The 20,942-nt window shown below is 41.4% G+C and overlaps 1 protein-coding gene and 1 pseudogene across 3 annotated transcripts in view; both read right to left on the bottom strand.

The window, feature by feature from the left end:
- The window catches only part of Zfp502 (zinc finger protein 502), a gene marked incomplete at its 3' end in the record, with an annotated part of 43,424 nt that extends 23,333 nt beyond the window's left edge, over window positions 1-20,091 (bottom strand). The window contains 3 exon segments of one of the 3 annotated variants that reach the window (NM_001432803.1): window positions 1,488-1,609; window positions 2,314-2,575; window positions 19,926-20,091. 3 annotated transcript variants of the gene reach the window in all.
- Window positions 5,050-7,577, bottom strand: Bcl2l13-ps1 (Bcl2-like 13, pseudogene 1; annotated as a pseudogene).
- Window positions 20,092-20,942: the final 851 nt, after the last annotated feature.

Genomic DNA, 20,942 nt, shown 5'->3' with positions numbered 1-20,942 from the left:
ATTTGCTGATAGTGTAAAGTGTCCTTCATAAGTACTCAGCATAATTTAAATTGGTATTGGTTAAAAACAATCACTAACTTTAACACAAAAAGATTTATTACACTTATGGATGGAAGCTCAGTTTGAGTATATAACAGCACAGACTTTGATAAATATAAACAGCCAACTATCTACTTCTGTCAACCTATAACATAAGTGTTGAACTATGGTTAAAGTTTACATGGAGCCTTAAAGCTAAAAGGTAATTTTAATTTCACTCTCAACATACTACTATTATGGACCTAGGAGTAAATTTCTAGGATCAGTCCCAGAAGAAATTCCATCCTTCAGCATTATGCTGAGGAATAATTTACAACACTCACTAAGAGGGACAAAAGGTTTTGTCAGACACAGTAGCTTTTGCACTTAGATGTTTTGATATGGGTGGAGCGTCCCAGTTCCATTACGGTCCCTAATGTGTCACACGCAAATCGTTTTGAAGACCGTGAGCAGCAAGACCTGGATGTGGAACAAGGTATATGAAAGGACACTTCCACATCAAGCGTGTGAAATCCAAGATCCAGAATAATGTGAGCATCCCCGCATGACTAGCAGAGGTTCACACCAACAAGCAAGCAGTTGAAAGGTCGCCACGCTTTTTTGATTACAACATCCAGAAAGAATCAACCTTGTATCTAGACCTCTGTCTGATGGGTGACTAATCTCCAGTCTGCATTTCTGGTGGACAGTAAAGGCATTACTCTATACAATAGTTGTTTACCCAGTTTAAGTTTAGAAATAACAAGTTTCAGTAATAGCCAAAGAACCTCTGTTGAAAATGGTAATAAAGGTTTTGTTGTATGGGTAAAATGCTAATTAATATTTAATGTTTGTGCTAGTGGTTTGAGGGCAGGAAACTGACAAGAGCAATGGCCTTGACAGAAGGCTCCTGGGCATGTGGAAGTCCGTGCACACATATTAGTAATTCTTAGTGGTTAAGAATGCAAACAAGGGGTTGGGGATTTAGCTCAGCGGAAGAGCGCTTGCCTAGCGAGCGCAAGGCCCTGGGTTCGGTCCCCAGCTCCGAAAAAAAGAAAAAAGAAAAAAAAATGCAAACAAATGTCGGGTGTTGTGGCAGATACCTTTAATTACAGCACTTTGGAGGTAAGCAGATCTCTGTGAGTTGGAGGCTGGCCTGATCTACATTGCAAAACAGTGTTATAGGCCATCAAGGGCTGCACAGTGAGACCTCTTCAAAAATGCAAATGAGTATTATGAAATTGAATCACGGTTAGAAAAAGAGTAAAATTTCTTTTTTCAACATAAAATAACATAACACACAAACTGGTATCCTATCAATGACAAGAAAATATGTTAGTTCATATCAAATCCAAGAACAGTGGACAACAAATACTAAATTTTTTGTTATTGCTCTTGACATACAGAACTCATTACAGTGGCTAAATCTCTTCACTGGTTTCCTGCATGTCTGAAGTTGTATGTCTTACGTCACTGCCAGCATTGAAATCTTAGGGCTGCTTTGTTTTCTTCTTTAGTCTTTATCACCATTCATTATGATAGGTAGATTCCTTCATGGTCTTTTGTAGATCCGAAGCCATGTTTCTGAAAACTGTAATAGTGCAAGTTCATTTTTCCTTGGCATTGAAGAGACTATTTCAAACTCTTCTGAGTTAGTTTGGGAAATGAACAGCGTTCTCTTCAATGTGCTTTGATTGACTCATGTGCATCAAGCTGATGGAACAACAATGTATTATAAATATAACATCGGCACTCCCTCAGGAATATGTAAAGGCCCATATATTCCCAGTGGGACTGTAGTCTATCAGTGACTACCAATATATAATTGTCTCAGTGAACATACTTTCTTTCTTTTTAAAGATTTATTTATTTATTTATTTATTTATTTAATATATGTGTGTGTTCTGTCTGCACATGCCAGAAGAAGGCATCAGATCCCATTACAGATGGTTGTGAGCCACCCACCATGTGGTTGCTGGTCTTTGAACTCAGGACCTCTGGAGGAGCAGTCAGTGCTCTTAACCTCTGATCCATCTCAGCAGCCCCAGTGAAAATACTTTCAATACAACAGTTTACTAATTCAAGGTAAAAATTATTAATGGCTTGGAAGACAAGGGTGAGAGAATGGGAAAAGACTCTGTATATAAGAAAGATATATTTTACAGAGATAACCTTGGCTATAAGAAGGGGGGGAAAGCATTTAAAATATTTACAAAGTGTATAAAAGCATGTTTTAAATACAATATACTTTGGGAGGCAAATTAAGACCAAGCCCTTGTCTTGGGCTGCATTTACCTTAGAACCAGCCATTTCTTCTCCCTTCTCTGGTTTTCTTTCCATATTTGACTCAATCATGTAGATCAGGTTGACTTTCCCAGACTTCTTTTCATAGGCTCAAGGTTGGTGTTAGATTTCACTTAGTCTTTGAGGTAGCTCTGCTTCTTTATTTTACTAATAGTTTTAAGTGAGATGGTATTCAGCTTAATTCCAGAAAAAATGCTCAAGGTCATATTTTCTACATAAGAAGGGAAAAATTATGAGGCTTGATATTTCATACCTAAAAAGGAAAAGAAGGTTTATAATTTTCAGAAAATGAATTAATTTACTTGTTTCTTCTTGATAAACTATTAATTCAACAATAAATCATACACGGACTGTTCTAGGATTGCCAATTCCTTCCCATATAGTTTACTATTAAACTTCAGTGGCCAGGTAACAAGATAGAGAATCATCCGTCAGAAGAAGCCTTCAAAAAAGGACTATTCATTGTATTTTTGAATCACTAAAATAGATTTTCAATTATGAGTTATCTACTTTATTTTTTTGAGGAATTTTCCTCCCATATCTGGCAGTCACAATGAAATAGAGATTTTTCCCTATTGATTTTGTCATTACCAGTAAAGTCATGTAATTCTATTCAAGGCTATCTGCCAAGAAGAATAATCAGAGAAAGCCATTCAGTAATTACTAATAGAATGTAAAGTCAATGTTCTAGTTTGCTTTCTGCTGTTGGGATAAACACCATGATACAGACCAACTTCGGGGAAGAAAAGGTGTATATGCTTTATAGTTTATATTCCCCCACTGAGGGAACTTGTGGCAAGGACCTGGGGGCTACAATTGAAACAGATCACGAAGGAATGCTGCTTACTGCCCACATCTTGCTCAGCTTGGTTTATCTCTCTCTCTCTCTCCTTTCTCTCTCTCTCTCTCTCTCTCTCTCTCTCTCTCTCTCTCTCCCTCCCACCCTACCTCTTCCCTCCCTCCCTCCCTCTCTCCCTTCTTCCCTCCCTCCCTTTTCTTTTTTATTATAAATTTCAGGATCTAAGAAGTCATGTTACATGACTAAGATAATTCTGGGATGACTTCTTATCAAGCATGTGTGTATTTGGGGTGGTACCGTGTCCCTCAGGTATGAGAGGGACCTGTCTCCTTGAAGGATGGGGTCAGCCAGGTGATAGAAGATTTGGCTGCGTTCCACTAGCTATGGTGAGCACATGGCATCCTCTGGGTCTGTTGCCCTGGTGCTGGGCTGAGTTCGGGCCAAGAAGACTCTTTACTAAAGACCAAACCAGGGGGTTGTGGATTTAGCTCAGTGGTAGAGCGCTTGCCTAGGAAGCGCAAGGCCCTGGGTTCGGTCCCCAGCTCCGGGGAAAAAAAAGAACAAAAAAAAAAAAAAAAAAAAAAAAAAAGTAAAGACCAAACCAGAACTTCAGCAGCAGTCTTGGTCTGAAATTTAAGTTTCTGTCCCACTTTTCATTTAAGTGATTTCCAATGATAAAACTTTATCATTTCAATGATTTACATTGAGTAAGAGTTTTGAGCCAACTGGTTCTGTAAGCCAAAGGATGGCACTGCTTCCTATATGCAGAGACCCACAGAACAGCTTGATAGTCCACTGCCTGAGGATAGGTACTGGGAAACACAGTAACCTAGGGTTCTAGGTGGCAGGCATGCCATCAGAGGTGTCACTGCTCAATCATAGGCACATGGGGTGGCTGGCTGGCTGTACTGTAAGAGCTCAAATTGACCTGGATGGGCCATGCCAACCACTTTCCTGCCTCGAAGACCAATGACTGCAGCCTGTTCCCTGCACTGGCAGTCAGAGTTGGGATTCCAAAGTCCCCTATACAGCTTGAGTGCATTTATCCCTTTTCTTGGGACAGGTGTCACCATGAAGTCCTGGCTGGTCTCAAACTCCTCATGTATACCACGCTAGTTTTGAACTCTTTGCCTTCACTTCCTAAATGCTGGGCTTACAGGCAGGTGCCATCACACCTGGACTGTGTATTCGTCATCTAAAACGTCCCTAAATGCCTCATATTCGAAAGATAGAGCCGTGGGAAGCTTCAGGAGCTTGTTGGGTATGAAAGAGGTACAGAATGAGACACTGCGCTGCTGCCGTACCTGAGACGTGCTTTGATGTGGGAGAGCACCTCATGCTATAGAATGGGAACCAACAAAACAAAAACAAAAACAGCTGCAGAGCACAGCCAGCTCACCTGTTCTGAGGAACTGCAACAGAATGAACAGCTGGCCATCCCAACTGCAGGTTCCTCTCCCAGATTCTCCTAATTGAATCCTATCCCTTAAAGCAGTAGCCCTCTAAAGGGAGATGACTTTGTCCACAGGGGACATTTGTCAATGTAGGAGATATTTTTGGCTAATGTCACCGGGAATGGGGTGCCAGTGGCATCTAGTGGGTAGAAGGCAGGGATGTTGCTGATCATTACACAATGCACAAAGAAGTCTCCCATGGAGAATTACTGAAAGGCCAATGGTGCCCAAGTTGACAAATCTGTTGTAGATGGGAACTTCTCTCTTGCCCTCTGAATCCAGCAAGAGCCAAGGCCCTTAAAATGATAGCCAGGCCAGTGTGAACACACTACCTCAAGCCATTGCCATGCTGGGCAGACAGCCCAGCTCTCCCAGTGTCCTGTAAATGTCTAGTCAGCTGCTGGTAGTCTAAGTTTCAGTGAATATAACTAAAGCCATGGGTCTTTTTGTCTTGTCTCTCATTTGAAATGGCTGTTACTTCTTTCTTAAAGCCAGTGCAACTCCAACTGCCACTGACAAGATGGCGACTGCAGCAGCACCCCCGGTGAGCAGGGCACCCTTTGCACCCCTGGCAGCAGTGTCTTCTCCAGTGTTGCTCTTTTTCTTGCTTCCAGCCCCCTCCTCGCTCAGCTGAGAAAGCAATTCTTCAACCTCCTTCCACCCTCTCCACAGCAGCAGGTCTCACTGTTACTGCTTCCAGCTCTTCCTCACCAAGCTCCACAAACAGAGTTGGAGTGGGGCTGGCTTTCTCAACTCTCATCATTTCTGGGGCTTCCTTGGTAGTGACCTGTGGGAGTGAGGGAGCAGCCGCTCCCAGGAATGCTTCCTCTGGTACATCCTCCTCCTCCTCCAAACGCACGATGTCAGAGTTAGATGAGTTGTTCTCACTGTCCTATCCAGCCTCACTGCTGTCTAAGCTCTCACTTCTTCAGGATCCATCACAATCTGTTGCCATGACTCAGGCCCAAGGGACACTGGGAGGCTTTCTGTGTGCCAACTCTGGCTAGCAGATAGTAAGACAGGCAGGCTCTCAGACTGCCAAGATGATGTCACTGTTGGAGACTGGGTGTTGGGGGGGGGCACCTAAATTGTCCAGAGTTGTCATGGGCAGTATAAAAATGTCAATGCTATCTTCCACAATGATCTAGGATATTCCTCCTCTTCAGACTCAAGACTAAAGACATGTCCCAGCCACCTTGCTGAATGACGAACTCTGCTACACAGTCCTCTAGATAAATTACTGCCAAACTGTAGCAGCATACTCAAAAGCTCTTGACCACGCATGTCAACTCCACAAACATTTGTTGTAGCAAAACCAGATGCACCAAAATCTTTTTTTTTATTAACTTGAGTATTTCTTATATACATTTCGAGTGTTATTCCCTTTCCCGGTTTCCGGGCAAACATCCCCCTCCCCCCTCCCCTCCCTTATGGGTGTTCCCCCCCATTGCCGCCCTCCCCCCAACAGTCTAGTTCACTGGGGGTTCAATCTTAGCAGGACCCAGGGCTTCCCCTTCCACTGGTGCTCTTACTAGGATATTCATTGCTACCTATGAGGTCAGAGTCCAGGGTCAGTCCATGTATAGTCTTTAGGTAGTGGCTTAGTCCCTGGAAGCTCTGGTTGCTTGGCATTGTTGTACATATGGGGTCTTGAGCCCCTTCAAGCTCTTCCAGTTCTTTCTCTGATTCCTTCAACGGGGGTCCTATTCTCAGTTCAGTGGTTTGCTGCTGGCATTCGCCTCTGTATTTGCTGTATTCTGGCTGTGTCTCTCAGGAGCGATCTACATCCGGCTCCTGTCGGTCTGCACTTCTTTGCTTCATCCATCTTGTCTAATTGGGTGGCTGTATATGTATGGGCCACATGTGGGGCAGGCTCTGAATGGGTGTTCCTTCAGTCTCTGTTTTAATCTTTGCCTCTCTATTCCCTGCCAAGGGTATTCTTGTTCCCCTTTTAAAGAAGGAGTGAAGCATTCACATTTTGATCATCCGTCTTGAGTTTCATTTGTTCTAGGCATCTAGGGTAATTCAAGCATTTGGGCTAATAGCCACTTATCAATGAGTGCATACCATGTGTGTCTTTCTGTGATTGGGTTAGCTCACTCAGGATGATATTTTCCAGTTCCAACCATTTGCCTACAAATTTCATAAAGGCATTGTTTTTGATAGCTGAGTAATATTCCATTGTGTAGATGTACCACATTTTCTGTATCCATTCCTCTGTTGAAGGGCATCTGGGTTCTTTCCAGCTTCTGGCTATTATAAATAAGGCTGCGATGAACATAGTGGAGCACGTGTCTTTTTTATATGTTGGGGCATCTTTTGGGTATATGCCCAAGAGAGGTATAGCTGGATCCTCAGGCAGTTCAATGTCCAATTTTCTGAGGAACCTCCAGACTGATTTCCAGAATGGTTGTACCAGTCTGCAACCCCACCAACAATGGAGGAGTGTTCCTCTTTCTCCGCATCCTCGCCAGCATTTGCTGTCACCTGAGTTTTTGATCTTAGCCATTCTCACTGGTGTGAGGTGGAATCTCAGGGTTGTTTTGATTTGCAGATGCACCAAAATCTTATTCCATCTGCTGGTATGGACTGCATGCTCTCCACTGTACATTCATGATATGCCTCATATGTCACTGGCTGGCTGAGGATCATCTACAAGGTTTATGAAGGTTTAGATCTTGTGATACCCTTTCTTCAAGATGGGCCAAGCAGTCTTCTAAGGAGCTTTCAGGGGTAGCAAGGCTAAACACCAATGAGGTGTGACAGTCAAAGCCTGTGCTGGTGAAGGCTTCAGAGACTTCTTTGTCCAAAGATTTCAGTTCCTCCTCAATCTCAGATTTAACTTTTAATAAAACTTCTGGATTCAGAGACCGTAGTGCGCAATCTAGATGAACTCCTTGGGGTGAGGGACCTTTTTGTTTCTTCTGCGAGAGAGGTCCCAAGTAGCTGAGAACAGCATACTTTGTTTCATGGTGAATCCTAGAGATATAATCCTCAACCATGGAATTGGCTGAAAAAGTTCCAAGGAGGTCTAGTAGATGGTAGAAGTCTGGCTCTGGCCCTGCCCCAGAAGGGATGAAGGAGATGGTGGAGGCAGTAGGTGCTTCTCACAGGGTGAAGGGGTAGGCCTCAACTTGCTCTCTTATAACCCATGATCACCTGACAAGGGATGGCACTGCATACAATGGGTTAGGTCTTTCCACATCAATCATTAATCAAGAAAATGCCCCACAAATATGCCCATAGGGCAATCTGATGGAGGCAATTCTTCAACTTAGGTTCCCTCTTTCTTGGGGGACTTTAGTTTGCATCAACTTGACATAAACTAACCAGAACAATCCCAGAGAAAGAACCAGGGGGTTTTACTGTTAGCCTCCCTCCCATCCTCCCTGAGAAGGATCTAAAGCGTCTACAAGGATAACTGTACAACAGGAAAAAGGAAACGGATTTCCGGGGGACCACCGGAGACTGGTTCTGAACTCACGCTGATTCCAGGATGTGAGTGCCATTAAGGAGATGCTTGCTTTACAATGGAACAAAAGGAAGGATGACCTCAGGATAAGCCACCTAAGCCTCCATCACCGGGAAGGGAAACTGCTTGTTTGCTTGTTTTTAGCTTCTAGAAAGCTGCTGCTTATGTGATTTAAGGCAGGGGTCCATTCAAAGCTGGCAGCAGAATTTGGCAGTATTGTCCATGTGGTACTAGCTTTAGGGGCATGAAGTGGTCTTTAATTTTTTTTTTTTTTTTGGCCAAGGTTTCAAGAGTGCTGTACACATGCAGTTCTCTACGTGAAGGCCCTGAGAGGGCAAACGGCTGTGAGATGTCTCTCTGAAAGAGAAGCCTGGGGTACAGTGGAGACCCAAAGATGTCGGAGATGCCAGAGACGGGAGGACATCTGCTAAGGAAAGCTGCACACAGGAAGTGGAACTGAGCTTAGAATGCATGTTGCAGAGCTGTCTAAGTCCTCTTACAGCAGGCATGCAGCTAGGAATTTGGAGTTTGCCCTGCTGTGTTCCAGTCTTGCTATAACAGTCCATTATTTTTTCCCCTCTGTCCTTATTCCTTCCTTTTGAAGTGGTAATATATATTCCATGCTATTGAATGTTGGAAGTATATAATTGCCTTTTGATTTTACAGAACGTTGCAGTTAAGAAATTACTGTGAGTCTCAAGAGACTCTGGACTTTTAAACAGCATTGACACTGCAAGAGAGTACAGGGAGTTGTATACCAGGGATTGAAGGTAGTAGTTTGAACGACAGTTATTCCCCACAGGTATGAGTATCTGAACACTTGGTTCCCAGCTGGTGATGCGGTTTGGGAAGGTGGTGGCCCGGGAGCCAGCCCACCATGGAATGGCTTGAAGTGGGACAAAGAGACACAGTTTAAAGACTGAAGGTCTCAGAGGTAGCTTTCTAACTATATTGAATGCTTGCTGATGGCCTCTGTAGACTTAACAGTCTCTTGCTTATTCTATGGCTTAGAACTGCTGGAGTCTTTTCTCTTTAACTCTCTGTGGCTTCTTTTTTCTTTATAAACCTCTGTGCTTTATTAAATGCTGTATCATTATTTTAATAACTGTTACTGTTCTGTGCTTCATTAAGCACTAGGGAAACCTAACTCTTTAATAGCTCTTTATTACTAGTACTTTAATAAGAGCTAATATCTAGCAATTAACACTTGCTGTTTAGCAGCAGGGAATTAAGTAAAAGGATTTATTGCTGGTACTCCTTTTTCTGGTGAGTAAGCCAGAAGTCTCTCTGGCTATGCTGGTTAACTCTTTGTGAACCAGAGAGGAAAAAAAAAAGAATCAAGATGCTTTATACAGGCAAATATGCACAGATACATATACATTCATACACCCACACTCTGGGCCTGGCCATCTGTCACAATCAAGTCCACAAGTATTCATGCATGGTTACATATATACAAATACCAACACACATACTGTAAGAATCTGCTGGAAGACCCCCACTCAATAAGGTCACAGAGACCGGAATCGCTGCAATCCGCAAGAGGTTTATTGTTCCAACGTACATTGGGGTATATGGCTTTTACTATGTTTAGGTATGGGCCTTGAATTCCTATTCTTTCCAGGACTTTTATCATGAAGGGGTGTTGAATTTTGTCAAATGATTTCTCAGCATCTAATGAAATGATCATGTGGTTCTGTTCTTTCAGTTTGTTTATATAATGGATCACGTTGATGGTTTTCCGTATATTAAACCATCCCTGCATGCCTGGGATGAAGCCTACTTGATCATGGTGGATGCTTGTTTTGATGTGCTCTTGAATTCGGTTTGCCAGAATTTTATTGAGTATTTTTGCGTCGATATTCATAAGGGAAATTGGTCTGAAGTTCTCTTTCTTTGTTGTGTCTTTGTGTGGTTTAGGTATAAGAGTAATTGTGGCTTCGTAGAAGGAATTCGGTAGGGCTCCATCTGTTTCAATTTTGTGGAATAGTTTGCATAATATTGGTATGAGGTCTTCTATGAAGGTTTGATAGAATTCTGCACTAAACCTGTCTGGACCTGGGCTCTTTTTGCTTGGGAGACCTTTAATGACTGCTTATATTTCCTTAGGAGTTATGGGGTTGTTTAACTGGTTTATCTGTTCCTGATTTAACTTCGGTACCTGGTATCTGTCTAGGAAATTGTCCATTTCCTGAAGATTTTCAAGTTTTGTTGAATATAGGCTTTTATAGTAAGATCTGATGATTTTTTGAATTTCCTCTGAATCTGTAGTTCTGTCTCCCTTTTCATTTCTGATTTTGTTAATTTGGACGCACTCTCTGTGTCCTCTCATTAGTCTGGCTAAGAGTTTATCTATCTTGTTGATTTTCTCAAAGAACCAACTTTTGGTTCTGTTGATTCTTTCTATGGTCCTTTTTGTTTCTACTTGGTTGATTTCAGCTCTGAGTTTGATTATTTCCTGCCTTCTACTCCTCCTGGGTGTATTTGCTTCTTTTTGTTCTAGAGCTTTTAGGTGTGCTGTCAAGCTGCTGACATATGCTCTTTCCTGTTTCTTTCTGCAGGCACTCAGCGCTATGAGTTTTCCTCTTAGCACAGCTTTCATTGTGTCCCATAAGTTTGGGTATGTTGTACCTTCATTTTCATTAAATTCTAAAAAGTTTTAAATTTCTTTCTTTATTTATTCCTTGACCAGGTTATCATTGAGTAAAGCATTGTTCAATTTCCACGTATATGTGGGCATTCTTCCCTTATTGTTATTGAAGACCAGTTTTAGGCCGTGGTGGTCTGATAGCACGCATGGGATTATTTCTATCTTTCTGTACCTGTTGAGGCCCGTTTTTTGACCAATTATTTGGTCAATTTTGGAGAAAGTACCATGAGGAGCTGAGAAGAAGGTATATCCTTTTGCTTTAGGATAGAATGTTCTATAAATATCCGTTAAGTCCATTTGGCTCATGACTTCTGTTAGTCTGTCTACGTCTCTGTTTAATTTCTGTTTTCATGATCTGTCCATTGATGAGAGTCGGGTGTTGAAATCTCCTACTATTATTGTGTGAGGTGCAATGTGGGTTTTGAGCTTTAGTAAGGTTTCTTTTACGTATGTAGGTGTCCTTGTATTTGGGGCATAGATATTTAGGATTGAGAGTTCATCTTGGTGGATTTTTCCTTTGATGAATATGAAGTGTCCTTCCTTATCTTTATTGATGACTTTTAGTTGAAAATTGATTTTATCTGATATTAGAATGGCTACTCCAGCTTGCTTCTTCTGACCACTTGCTTGGAAAGTTGTTTTCCAGCCTTTCACTCTGAGGTAGTGTCTGTCTTTGTCTCTGAGGTGTGTTTCCTGTAGGCAGCAGAATGCAGGGTCCTCGTTGCGTATCCAGTTCGTTAATCTATGTCTTTTTATTGGGGAGTTGAGGCCATTGATGTTGAGAGATATTAAGGAATTGTTATTATTGCTTCCCGTTATATTCATATTTGGATGTGAGGTTATGTTTGTGTGCTTTTCTTCTCCTTGTTTTGTTGCCAAGACGATTAGTTTCTTGCTTCTTCTAGGGTATAGCTTGCCTCCTTATGTTGGGCTTTACCATTTATTATCCTTTGTAGTGCTGGATTTGTAGAAAGATATTGTGTAAATTTGGTTTTGTCATGGAATATCTTGGTTTCTCCATCTATGGTAATTGAGAGTTTTGCAGGATACAGTAACCTGGGCTGGCATTTGTGTTCTCTTAGGGTCTGTATGACATCTGTCCAGGATCTTCTGGCCTTCATAGTTTCTGGCGAAAAGTCTGGTGTGATTCTGATAGGTCTGCCTTTATATGTTACTTGACCTTTTTCCCTTACTGCTTTTAATATTCTTTCTTTATTTTGTGCATTTGGTGTTTTGACTATTATGTGACGGGAGGTGTTTCTTTTCTGGTCCAATCTATTTGGAGTTCTGTAGGCTTCTTGTATGCCTATGGGTATCTCTTTTTTTAGGTTAGGGAAGTTTTCTTCTATGATTTTGTTGAAGATATTTACTGGTCCTTTGAGCTGGGAGTCTTCACTCTCTTCTATACCTATTATCCTTAGGTTTGATCTTCTCATTGAGTCCTGGACTTCCTGTATGTTTTGGACCAGTAGCTTTTTCTGCTTTACATTATCTTTGACAGTTGAGTCAATGATTTCTATGGAATCTTCTGCTCCTGACATTCTCTCTTCCATCTCTTGTATTCTGTTGGTGAAGCTCGTATCTACAGCTCCTTGTCTCTTCTTTTGGTTTTCTATATCCAGGGTTGTTTCCATGTGTTCTTTCTTGATTGCTTCTATTTCCATTTTTAATTCCTTCAACTGTTTGATTGTGTTTTCCTGGAATTCTTTCAGGGATTTTTGCGATTCCTCTCTGTAGGCTTTTACTTGTTTATTAATGTTTTCCTGTGTTTCTCTAAGGGAGTTCTTCACGTCTTTCTTGAAGTCCTCCAGCATCATGATCAAATATGATTTTGAAAGTAGATCTTGCTTTTCTGGTGTGTTTGGATATTCCATGTTTGTTTTGGTGGGAGAATTGGGCTCCGATGATGCCATGTAGTCTTGGTTTCTGTTGCTTGTGTTCCTGCGCTTGCCTCTCGCCATCAGATTATCTCTAGTGTTACTTTGTTCTGCTATTTCTGACAGTGGCTAGACTGCCCTATAAGCCTGTGTGTCAGGAGTGCTGTAGACCTGTTTTCCTGTTTTCTTTCAGCCAGTTATGGGGACAGAGTGTCCTGCTTTCGGGCGTGTAGTTTTTCCTCTCTACAGGTCTTCAGCTGTTCCTGTGGGCCTGTGTCTTGAGGTCACCAGGCAGGTCAGTTGCAGCAGAAAAGTTGGTCTTACCTGTGGTCCCAAGGCTCAAGTTCGCTCGCGGGGTGCTGCCCACAAGCTCTCTGCGACGGCAACAACCAGGAAGATATGTGCTGCCGTTTCCGGGAGCTTCAGTGCACCAGGGTTCCAGATGACGTTTGGTGTTTTCCTCTGGCGTCTGGATGTGCACAGAGTGCAGTCTCTTCTGGTTTCCCAGGTGTGTCTGCCTCTCTGAAGGTTCAGCTCTCCCTCCCACGGGATTTGGGTGCAGAGAACTGTTTATCCGGTCTGTTTCCTTCAGGTTCCGGCGGTGTCTCAGGCGCAGCGGTCCTCCTGCTCCTGGGCCCTCCTCCACGGGAACCCAGAGGCCTTATACAGTTTCCTCTTGGGCCAGGGATGTGGGCAGGGGTGGGCAGTGTTGGTGGTCTCTTCCGCTCTGCAGCCTCAGGAGTGCCCACCTGACCAGGCGGTGAGGTCTCTCTCCCACGGGGTCTGGGAGCCAGGCACATTCTATTCTTGATTCTAACTTTGTTACATCTTTCTAGCAAAGCCACTAAGACCATCTCTTAAAACGTTCTTCCTAAAATTATTTGAATGAAGAATTCTATAGAATCATTCATTTATCTAAACATCATTAATTCATGAAAGTTCATCTTTATGCTGATATGCAGAAAATTTGGTCAACAGGGTGAGCTAATGCCACGAATTATTATACTAATTTAATAATGACAGGAGAGACATACTTGCTGCAAGAAGCAATCCTGAGGTTTCTTTGGAACCGTGCCATTGGGCTCACCCATCGCAGATTATGTAAAACACTGCGGGGCCACCTCCAGGAAGGCCACCTGTTAGCTCCTGACAGGTGGTACAACCTTAGTTCACGGGAGCAGGCTTGAGTCTGTATAGCTTTGCCCTCTATCCAGTTAAACTTTCTCTGCTTCATGCTTGTGGTAAAGATGTAATCTCTCAGCTTCTGACTCCTACTGCCATGCTTCCCTCCACAATGCACTGTAATTTAAAATATATTTCTTCTGTAGGTTGCTGTTGGTCGTGATGTTTTATTACAGCAACAGAAAAGTACTAATTCAATTTTTTGAAGTGCACCTTAACTTTGAAAATTTTTCCTCATCCTTTACTATCTACCGAATGAGAAAAACGTATTTACAAGTAGTGGAAAATAGAAGCAGAAATTAGTAAAAATGTATTTTCAAGGATAAGAGTCCTGGTGGCCACAAACTTATGGTAATCTTCGCTTTCCCAGTGCTCAAATTGCAGGTAGGAAAGAGTAGAGAATGTGTAAGTTTGTGTCAGTTTTTAACAAACTATTAAAAAAAATCAAAGTTAATAAATTTTATGGAACAAGTATATGAAACAGAAAACAGCAATGAAATGACTCCTACTTATATTGTCTGGTTCAACATCATCAGAGAAGCTGCTTCTTGTAGTAGATAAGGGGGGCAGAAAGACTGTAACAGTTAGAGGGGACAAATGACTCCAATTGACATCTGCTTACAAAGGAAAAGTTAGCTTTCTCTCATGGAGTCTCACTGGATATAGTACTCATACTAGGGGCAGACCTTATGCTCACCAGTAGATGACCAATGTTGCAGGACATTTGATCACATTTTGAACCCCAAGATTGTGAGCTGGAAAAACCTTGTTGTTGTGTGGCTTAGCCGGAGCACACACCTTTAACCCAAGAGCTAAATAAAGTCAACCCCAGGTCACCAGGCAGAGCAAGCAACCAGCAGGCAGGGAGTGAACATACGTAACTGGAAAGGAGGACCCTGAGTTGGAAGGTATTTAAGACAGTGAAGAGAAGAAGTTTTTCCTTCTGGGAGGTCAGTGGAGTAGGAAGGACAGCTGGCTGCTTTCTCTGCCTCTTTAAATTAGAGGGCTTTTACCAGGGCCTCTGGCTCCTGAGTCTCTATTTGGTAAAATCTAATGGTTACGATTTTTTAAAAAAACAAAACAAAACAAAAAACAAGCAAACAAAGCAAACTCAATAGTATTTTTGTATACCTTTTTCTCATATTGTCTTTTGGTCTTTTGCTTAAATGTTATGGTTTCTGATTTTGTGTCTTTGTGGGTCTTGTATGTGTGTGTCTGTGAGGTTTTTTTCCCTTTTTTGTTTGCCTTATTTTCTAAAGATAGAAATAAATGGCATGGTGTTGTATGGGTAGGAAGGATCTGGAATGGGTGAGGGAAAATCAAGATCAGAGTATATTGTCTGAAAATATTTTTTTTACTATTTATTTTTTATTTTAATACAAGTAAATTAATTAAAAAAGAAAGAAAAGAAAAAACTTAAAGTATACCCAAAGTATAGCGCCCCCCCCCCAATGTTTTTTTTGCATAATCCAGACAACCTGAGTTCTAACCCTGGAACCCAAGTAGAATGAGAATACCAACTTCCAAATGTTGTTCTCTGACTTCCAATATGCATGCAGTCACAAGTGTATGGCTGCACTCACATACAGTCATCTTACAAGCACGTATGCATTTACACACACACCACCACCAACAATAATAATAATAAAAATAAAACTTTAATCAAAGGCATCAAAGCTATAAAAAAAAGGGATAAGAATGCAAAATTAGAGAGCTGTTTCAGTCAGGGAGAACTGCAGAATAGAAACATGATTGATGTCTTAGATTAAAAAACTGGTAGGGTTACACACATGTGCAATGGGGAAGGATCTGAAACTCGTTTATCCTCAACTGCATAAGACCCTGTCTCAACAAACAACAACTAAGTGAGGTATCTGCATATCACAATTCTAGCAGTTGAGAAGCCTGAGGTAGGGGGGGAATCTGTGAAGTTGAGACCAGTCTGGTCTACACAAGTTCCAGATCAGCCAGGGCTACATATTAAGACCCTGTCTCAAAAACAAAAGAAACCCAAGAATACTGTAATAGAATTTCCTATCCAGGTATGGTGGCTGTCCTAGATAGGGTTTCTATTGCTGTGATAAAACACAATGACCAAAAGCAAGTTGGGAGGAAGGGTTTATTTGGCTTACACATACACATCATAGTCCATCACTGAAGAAAGTGGGTACAAGAACTCAAACAGGGCAGGAACCTGGAAGCGGGAGCTGATGCAAAGGCCATTGCGGGTCAGTGATTACTGACTTGCTCACTATGACTTGCTGAACCTGCTTTTTTATAGAATCTAGGACCCAGGAACAGCACCACTCACAACGTACTTGGTCTCCCTCTTCAATCATTAATCTCCATAATCCTATCCTATGAAGGCATTTTCTCAATCCAGGTTCCCTCCTTTCAGATAACTCTAGTTTGTATCAAGTTGTCATAAAACTAGCCATGGTAGTGTCTCATGGCAAAAGCTAATTAAAATGAGTACCCAGAAGAAAATGATAAACATTTCATTAACTATGGCAGAAAATTCAAGCAAAGGCTAGAAAGTAATCACTGGGTTTGAAATACTTTAGACTATTGATAAGCCCTTAAAGAATGAACTGAATTAAAGAGCAAAGGAGTGAGGAGAATATATGTGCATGCATGCAAACACACACATAATACTGTGCTTCATGTTCTGCATGGGGAGATAAACTGAGAAAAGTGTCTGGAAATGACTCACATACTTGATGCTGACTCAATTAGCCAGACGTTCTAACTTTTTTTTTTTTTTAGTAAACACAACTTTACTAGAGCTAAGTTCACAATTTTTCAACAACCTCAGAAGATGTAGTAGACAAGTTATGCTTTAGCAATAAGCCAGTATTTTCTCTGTAAAACATTAAACATGTTTAATTCTAAGTGGGTAATAAACATTCGACTATATCCTATGTATAAGAAAAAATGTTATTTTAGACAGCGAATCTTCATGTTCAATGAAAAGCTTTTAAGTAAATTTTCCTTTGGTTCATTTACATCATAAAAATTTGTGCCTACCAGGACACATAAAAGTGTAAGATAAATTTAAATTTAATTTAAACGACTAGTTCTTATAACCTGGTATTGTATAGAAAGCTGGAGTATTCTAAAAGGAGGTAAAATCTTCCATCCTGGAGGGAAACTCTTAAGATACAATCTGTTCTAAATATAAGTGGGACAATCTCTGCCCGGAAGCTCCTGTGGGTCTCAGGCCCTTTAGGGGTTGAATAACTCTCACAGTGATGGCCTGAGATCATGGGAAAACATAGATATTTACATTATGCTTCATAACAGTAGCAAAATTACCATCAGGAAGTAGCAATGAAAATAATTTTATGATTGGGAATCACCACAACAGGAGAAACTGTAGTAAAGGGTTGTAGCATTAAGAAGGTTGAGAATTTATTAATTAAATTATATATATGTATATTTTTTTAGACAGGGTATCAATATGCGTGCTTGGCAGGCCTAGCACTTACTATGTAAATCATGCTGTCCTCAGGCATCACAGAGAGTCACCTCTGCCTCTAGAATCTAGGGCATGCATTAGCACAGGCATCCTGGTCTTGAACTTTTGACCCAGCTCTGTTTTACTATTTCTCAAATTTAACTTTAAATCATAGATTCAAGTAAAAGCACATAAAATGTAGAAATAAGGTGAAGAATAACGACTCCTCTCATGTCAACCTTTGTTGCTCTTGAAGATTCCAAAAACACTAATGGAGTGACTAAAGACTTGTTTGGCCACAATCCCCTTCTCCTTCCCATACATTAACTGGAAAGCACCAGAAAGCACCAGAAATGTATGTATGAAAATATAGCTGAAGGAGGTACTCCAGTAATGGAGATTAGTCGTTTAATTGATTCGGAGTTAATACAAATATGTATTTCCTACCAATTGAATAGTATGTAATGCTACTTAAGATACTGTTTAATCACATAAACAGAATAAACATTGTTCTTACTGAACTTGACATTGTATGTAAGAGTAAATATTAAAATCCTGGCCAAAACACCAAAGTCCAACAACCAATCATTAGTTGGTCAATATGCCCAATCAGGATTTAACAAGTCACCTTAACAGAGACACCACAACCCTTCTCTCCTTAAAACCCCACTCCTGCAGAAGCACTCTTGTTCTCTCGCTTTTCTCACTTGTTTGTGCTGCTGCTGCTGTCTTTGCAGCATTCCCTGCTCCCTTCGCCTCCTCCCACACTGGATGTGCTCAGAATTTGTAAGTGACCTTGTCTCAAATAAAAGGTAGTTGATGCCCAAGGAAGGATATCTAAGGTTCTTTGGCTTCTGAGCATATGCATGCGTGGTGTGTGTGTGGTGTGGTGTGTGTGTGTTATATACTCTATAGTCCTCATGCTTGCAAGGCATGCCATCGTGGATGTAGTCCACTCCTCAGCACCCTCACTTTGAGCCTAGAGTCTCTTGTCGTCCAGGATGTCCTTGAATCTGCTCTATAGCCATAGATAGATTTTTAATCAGGAGTCTTCCATAGCTGCTTTGTTGTTTGTTTGTTTGCCTTTGCAGTGCTTGGGACTGAACCCAGGAATCTGCATATGCTGGGGTTATGGTCTAGGCAAGGGCTCCACTGGTGAGGTATATACCCCAACCTTGCCAAGGACCATCTTGAAGTTCTGATTTTCTTGCCATTACCTACCAAACACCTTGCTGTCAGGCATGTACCACAAATTTTACTTACGTAAAAAACAAAAATATGCATCAGGCAATATACTTTTCCTATTTTAAGTAATGTTTAATAGAATACTATTATTTTCCTGAGTATCAGAGACACTCTGATGGCTTGTTTTTCTTATAAAATGTATATAGTCCACAAAAATATTGGTACTTAAGATGGTTAAAAGCACACATTCGTCCTAAGCAGGCTGTAATGCTATAAAAAGCACTTATAACAAATGGTGTGACTTAATTAAAAGTGGCAAAATAGGGGTTGGGGATTTGGCTCAGTGGTAGAGCGCTTGCTTAGGAAGTGCAAGGCCCTGGGTTCAGTCCCCAGCTCCTGAAAAAAAAAAAAAAAAAGAACCAAACAAAAAAAAGTGGCAAAATAGTAAAAATCAGAACAAAACATTAGGAGTCTAGTATTCACAAATCTTGAGACCCTGAGCAAGTCAGATCTCTTTTCACTTATTTCTCACTGTTCAAAGTATAAATATATTGGCACATCTTTCCAGGAAGAACTGTCATGCTCATGGGGCATCAGTGTAGTAGATGACACATTAGATGACAGAGTTGATTGAGAGCTTAGACTCTGTAGATAATGTTGATAGATGGAAGAAATCTGAGTAGAGACTGTGTAGACAGAGTTTATCAGGTATGCCCAGGCACGCTCCTCTCCCCTCTTTAGTCTCCTCTAACGTTAGTAATAATCCCTAAGATTACGCACAACACAACTCTCCTGAAAACTGCTCCAAAGCTTCCAACATCACACGGCCCCTGATAGGTATTCGACTGTTTTCACTCTAGAAAATAGGATCAACGATTGATTGGACTAAGCATATCTAAGGTGGTCCTCTTTCCGGGACTTTTATCTCTATATGGAACTGTTGTTTCAAGGGTTCATGTCAGAGTGGTAATGTACCTGGGTTATTTAACCTCCAAGAGGTTCCTTTTAAAATATGTCATAACTTATTCCAAAGAAAATGGAATGATTTTCCAATACATCAACTTCCCCCACAGAACTGTTCCCAGAATTGTTTTTTATAAACTGTTAAAGGGTACTAGGCAGGCTAGAGACCATACTTGGTTAAATGTGTCAAAAATCTCACAAGTACAACAGACATGTAAATTTCATTAAGCGGGTAACACGATCTTTCCACGGCAAAGCTGGAAAATGAGCTCACATTATACAACTCCCAAGATCAGGTGGTCAGCTGATAGAGCCGGGTCGGGGGTCGAGGGAGGGGGTGGTGGCAATCTCGGACTCCACACGAGCCATCTTAAAAGCACAAGGTAGACAACTGGCAGCACGCTACATTCTAGTAGAGTGATCATTATCCATCCTTTCAACCATCCTTTCTCCAGCCATGACCTGTGCATCCTGACCCGGTAACCCAGCGTAGGTCACCGCTAAAACCTTCAGAACAAGTTCTATTTGCCTTAAATCCACCCACGTCTCCGCTCCCTGTCCAACCTGCAGAGTGCCTCCGGCTTGTAGGGCTCCTCTCTCCCGGCTGGCAGCTACCTTCAAGGTCAAATAATCCAAACCCAAATTTGTAGAACAGCGAACCGTACGTTAACAGGACAAAACTCTAGGGAATATCCTTGCGACCTAGGTGCACACTAGGAATGCTAAAGCAGCTTTTCCAGGGCCCTTGCTTGTTACGTCATACCATACGAGACTACATTTCCCACAAGTCTATGAGGGGGAATTTCAGAAACCCGTGAAAGGATTTGAGTATTTCCTAGTTTTTTAGCTCCGCTTCCTGACATTGAGGGTGTCATAAAGGCAACCAGTCTCCATACACTGAGTAACTACAGATAAATAACGTGTTTCTTTTTAATTTGTAGAATTACAAGATGAATTCATTGAGATGTTTGAATGTGATTAAACCTTTTGATAATTTTTCGTTTTACTTCTATTTCTGGTTATTGTAGCTTAAAACCATATACCTACCTGTAGATGCTTAATGTAGCATGGAAAATTAACGTAATCAACTCAATCTTTTTGAAGATACTTAAAAATATACAAACAATAAAAGTCCCACTCTGGCTTCCTGCCCACGTGATACTTTAGGTATAGTAGTATGGTCAATATACCCTATTTGCGGAACAATAAAGTAGAAGTGATACACTTCGTTGGTCTCAGGAGTTCATTCTATATGACAGTCTCTAGCCTGTTTGCCATGGCTGCTCTTTTTGTCCTCACTGTTTGGTGGCTAACAACCACCCAAGGAGAAAGAAGACGAACACTAAAGCTATCATCTTTGGTGGCCCACTAGGAAAAAAATTGCTTCCTTTTTCTGCGATTTTTTTTGTTATTTTATTTACATTTCGAATGTTATCCCTCTTCTCAGTTTCCCCTCCGCAAATCCCCTATCCCATCCCTCTTCCCCCCTGTTTCTATGAGTGTGCTCCCCCCCCCCCCCCCCCACCGTAGCATTCTCCTATGCTTAGGCATCGATCTTCCACAGGACCAAGGGCCTCTCCT

Source organism: Rattus norvegicus, chromosome 1 (assembly GCF_021556685.1).
Source record: "Rattus norvegicus strain SHRSP/BbbUtx chromosome 1, alternate assembly SHRSP_T2T, whole genome shotgun sequence".
NCBI lineage: Eukaryota > Metazoa > Chordata > Mammalia > Rodentia > Muridae > Rattus > Rattus norvegicus.
Note: the sequence above shows the minus strand (reverse complement) of the source record. Positions and strands in the feature narration are given on the sequence as shown.